The sequence below is a fragment of the Aedes aegypti genome, chromosome 3, assembly GCF_002204515.2.
Source record: "Aedes aegypti strain LVP_AGWG chromosome 3, AaegL5.0 Primary Assembly, whole genome shotgun sequence".
Lineage (NCBI taxonomy): Eukaryota > Metazoa > Arthropoda > Insecta > Diptera > Culicidae > Aedes > Aedes aegypti.
The window spans coordinates 208672602-208677794 of NC_035109.1; the positions used below are offsets into that span (position 1 = coordinate 208672602).

Here is a 5193-nt window from a genome sequence, read left to right on the forward strand (position 1 = left end):
TATGAAGTAATGCAGGGATCGGTATTCAAAGCATATTTACCTTGAAATCAATTTTACACAGGGTTTGAAGTTCATCAGCTTTTGAAGTTCTTCAAAACACAAGCGGGCGCCATCTTAGGATTTGAGTTCAACACCGAAAGTACGTACAACATGAAGATGTCAAAATGAACTTAGGCGGCATCCACAAATTACGTAACGCTCGAAGGGGGGGAGGGGGTTGGCTCGAGCGTTACGTACGGCTCATACAAAATTTTGAAAAATTCCATACAAAAAGCGTTACGGAGGGGGGGGAGGGGGTCGAAAATTTCCAATTTTAGCGTTACGTAATAAATGGATGCCGCCTTAGGCACCTACGTGGATTTCACGTAAGTGCGATAGGTAACCTCAGTAACAATTACCGAGTCATTGTTTGGTGGTTATGAATGGCTTAGTGATCTTTATCTTGGTCAGGTGAAGTGGAGGTAAAATGAATTTGGAACGATCTACGTGATTTTTCACGTAGCAATGACGTTTGGATTATTTTGAGTGTAATGATGAGCCCGATGGGCGTCACATACTGGGGCAGATCGCTGTTTTCGACGGCCAAAACCTCGAGTACCCTGGATATGCATCCTAGAGGTTCGGTGTCTTCGAAAAAGTATTTTGGAATAATTTGTACTACATTTTGACCCTTTCGGATTTGATCTAGATAAGTTAAAACTGATCTAGATCTAGATCATTTTAGTCTGACGGCTTTCTCATAATATATTCAATGCTATAATGAAAAACCTAATCCGGAAATGACGCTAGTTGACGAGAAGAGAACGATATAATCAGTAAATTAGAAAATACAGTCGCCTCTCCACATCTCGATATCGAAGGGACCATCGAGATAGGGAGAGATCGAGACAAAGAACAAATTTTTAATGAACACATTGAAAAACATTCCGTTGCCAAGAAAGTAATACACAAACAAACGTCATTTTGCGCTTCTATTTTGTTTCGAATCCCAAAACTTTGGTCTAGTAACCTTCGATATTGGTCATATCGACATACGGAGAGAAAATTGAGAACGAAAAATGAACAGAAACACATCGAGATATGGAGATATCGAGATAAGGAGGATATCGAGATATGGAGAGTGAAAATGTATGCAGACTGAAGGGACTTATGAAATCATCGACATAAGGAGAGATATCGAGATGTAGAACATCGAGATGTGGAGAGTCGACTGTAGTGATATTATTAGTAAAAGAAACGGGTTTAATAAGATTCTGTTGTATCTTTGTACGGCCATGCGTGTTCCTGTTCAGCACGATTTTTTCAATCTTAGGAGGTTTTGATGCACACTAAAACAGATAAAATAATGATCCGGATGAGTGTCTACAAGTATAAATAAAAAAAACGTATAGAAAAAACAAACAAGGACCGCTTCATCATAGACCACGTAGTATCGGTTCACGGTGATGTTAATCAATAGTGTTCATTAGAAAACACTTTTGATTATTATCACCATTGGCACCACTAGTGTGCATCTTTCTCTTCAGAGTAAAGATACATTTAAGCCCGAAACCTGACAGCAATCAGGCTGATCACAAGGTTGTGCCTTTGCCCAGGGAATATTGAGACATCAATATTCTTCCGTTAATATTTCCATTTTTACACAAAATCATACATTTTATTTGTACTTAATGCTTTTTATGGCTCTCATCAATTTAATCTGGTGCAGGAGTTTTTCTGTGAATTTCAATTTAATTTGTTCATCCACCTCAAACATAGAGTGGCCACGAATAGTGATTTACTCTGTTTTTCATTTTTTATTATATATTCACAAGATTTCAATCTGAGCAATATAGTTTATAGCCGCAGCTTATGCTTTTTTGTTTTCGTACGTTGCTTTATAAAATTTATTCTCTAGTTTTTTTTTCTAATTCTTAACCCTTTTTTTCTTGTTGTTTATGTTTCTCGTTTTTCTTATTTTATTCCATCTCTTTGAATAACTATCGAAATTCGACGTTCGTGTCCACTGCTAATGGTCGTGAACGATTCGATTTCACACAATTTAGAAGCTTTTTTAAAAAAAAATCCTCTCTGTTATACATGTCGTCAGCTAGAAGTGGAGGATTTCCAGATGAACTTGACGAGTCTTTAGCAGTGATGTGCTTCAACTGAAGCTCAGGCGAGCTATGCTCGAGAGTTTCCTCGTTTGCAGTACTGTCCATTAGTATTTCAAGCTGCAGGTTGCTTAAGGGCTGTCCCTTGTCCCTGGTCCATCAACTGGAAAGCAACCGCTATCAATTATCCATGTTTACATTAAAGTCTCCTCCTGCGTCAATACAGTGGATTTTCTGAGATTTTTCGATGCACACCTTGCCTTTAGCTTCATACAAAAGGTACTTTCAGGAATATTATATGTAGTCACTGCCTTATGGATTGAGTAACCTGAAGGCTCACACAAAAATTTGAAATTTTTCATACAAAAAGCGTTACGGAGGTGGGGGGAGGAGGTCAAAAATTTCCAATTTTAGCGTTACGTAATAAATGGACGCTGCCTAAGATCGACAGCTTCTATCATTTGCAATGACGTACATGTATTTACGTGCCATTTTAAATTGCTAGAAGTGCGCAATAATTAAGACCCTCATGTAAAAAATGAGTCCTAACATTGCGCATTGCTTTTTTCAAATAAAAATTCGATATATTGTATGGAAAATTGATGGAATTACTAGAATATTACCTTTTTTGCAAATACACCTCAAATATACTTCTCACAACACAGTTATGTTCAGAAAAATGTTGATTTTTGGCAGAGCCACTCCTTAGCGCTTGTGCTAAGACGGTGTAAAAGTTGACGTTTATACGTGTGACGATAAGGTTTTTGGGTTATTTACTAATGTCGTTTTTGTTTTTAGGAACTGGGTCGGTGATCAACACATAAACAAACAAACGTTAAGCAAATTGTAGTTCGGTCGAACCTGAATCGGGTTGGGGTTGAAACTGTGATTCAGAACGTGTTGCGCCAGTTCCAACCTGGGTTCAAAAACGAATTCGACATAACATTAACGAGGGTTTCTTAGTAAACAAATGTATGCCAAATACTTATTTCACATAAACGAACATGTTACTGAAACAGAATTGTTGAAAAATCATTGGTTAATTATCACTTTTTCATGCTTCTTAAAAATGCGCAAAGTTTGGAGCTGCGCAAAGTTAGGTGCGTACACGGTAGTTGTAAATAATATTATAAAAACTCTATTGAATCTTTGAAAAATAACTCAAATGAGCTTGTTTGTATTTTCGTTTGGAGGCAATTATGTTTATATTTCTAAATATAGAAGTTTAAAAATCCACTATATTTAAATTTCAAAAAATGCCGACTTCGGTTGTTGTGCTTTAACTTGAAATCCAAGTGAGTATTTTTTCTGAAACTTTGTACATTACTTCATGAAACATATGTAAACATGTGGTAAAAAAATGATTATGATCTAACTTATCCAGTTTATATACGACCAATGCAAAGTGGTGGATCACCTGTGCTACCATGGGAAGGAAAGGGTTGAAGGAAGTGGCTCATACTGCCCCGTTGGGTGGCTCATAATTCCCCATATGGTTGGTGAACACGCAGAAAAACATGGTTTTCAAAAACGTTTCAAATTGTTTTATTTTGCCTAGATTCAACGAGAAGAACAATTTTATCAAGTTAATTCGTGTTCATTCTAGTTCGTTTAGTTCAGGATGTGATATGTAAGCCTATGTATTATGGAGTTATACCGGTATGGAATCGGCCGCTGATCATCCCTTTTGAATGGTTCCCAAACGAGGAGACGCTTCAGTTGAAAGTTGTATCCGGTGAGTTTGTTCCGATTGAATCTTGCATGGTTAGTGATTGCTTGAGGGCCATTGGTGATCGGATGTGGTTAACGCTCTAAACTCAGAAGCGACAAACTGTACAATCGATGACCATTTGTTTTTAAACATTTCATGAAACATGCGAGAGTTATCCTCATGATTATTCTGCCGTTCTTCATTTTATGGCAGGAAAGACATCATACAATTTGTGTACTGATCACGCACGTTAGTGGTGATTTGGTATAACTGATGTACGCAGTTTTTATTTTTTTAAACTATAGGTAAAGTCTTTGTTCGCAGCGTTGTAAAAATGTTTCCAACAGGGTTGCGATGGATCTTCTTCGCGAACGGTGATCGACGCATCTTCGCGATCCAATATTCGCCAAAATTCATTTTTTATTTTTGCGTCACGAAGAGCATCGAAAAAAGCTATACTTTGGGTCATCCCTCGGATGATGAATCTAAATACGAAGCCAACGAACATGGGTACAAAGAGGTAAGATACTTTAATAACACTTGATCGATATCATGTTAATCGATCATAATTTTTTGAACCAAACTGTAAATAGTGTAGATATTTACTCCTAGTATTTAAGTTAGCTTGAATTAACCCAAAATGAATTTATTGAACTAGTCTAACACAAAACGTAACTCTCATAAGAGACTGCGAGATGAGAGAACGCTATCTCAGCGACGATCACGCTGCTGTTGACCACTATGCAAAGCACAAGAGCTTGAAAGGAGTAGTAGCAAATAGATACCCGAAGCGTGATTACCAAACCGTTGTTTGTTGTTTTTTTTGTGCAATAAATCTAGTGGGGTAAACGAAGATTGAATTTTGTAGTGTATCCGAACCTCGGTCGTGCGTGATGAATCTAGTGCGTGCGTGAGAATCACCAAACTGCAGTGAATCTGTGGACTGCAAACGCCAGTGAAGACTTGCAATTAAGTGTCTGCCTTCAGCCTTCGATTAAGAAGGTTAAGTAAACTGGAACCAAGTGCACCAAATTGTCCCACTGGTTTCTGTGCACCGTTCGTAGCACGAACGGGAAGAAATACCTCCGAATCCCGTCAAATATCGAGTCTGCGGCTCGATCATTGGTCCTTCGAGCCGGATCGGAGGACAACCCAAGCCAGGATCCAGCTTCTAGGAGGCAAGTTGGCGCCATCGTGGTAAGTGTGGTCAAAGGCGAAGACCACACAAAGGTAGGCCATTCATTCTAATCGTTCTTTGTGGAGATCGGTTGGGCATTTTACACACAGCCCGTGCTAATATTCACGCCGATAACGCTTGCATGTCGATTGGGATAAATGGTATGAGCACACAAACGTAGTGCGATCAGTACGGTGGAATAGCTGCAGAAA

At 38.4% G+C, this 5193-nt stretch overlaps 1 long non-coding RNA gene across 1 annotated transcript; it reads right to left on the bottom strand.

The window, feature by feature from the left end:
- Nucleotides 1-2648: 2648 nt before the first annotated feature.
- LOC110678482 lies at nucleotides 2649-3207 on the bottom strand. The gene is made up of 2 exons (XR_002501655.1): nucleotides 3033-3207; nucleotides 2649-2869 (listed from the first exon to the last, which is right to left on the bottom strand). It is a non-coding gene; the product is annotated as an uncharacterized LOC110678482 (long non-coding RNA).
- Between the last annotated feature and the right edge of the window lie 1986 nt (nucleotides 3208-5193).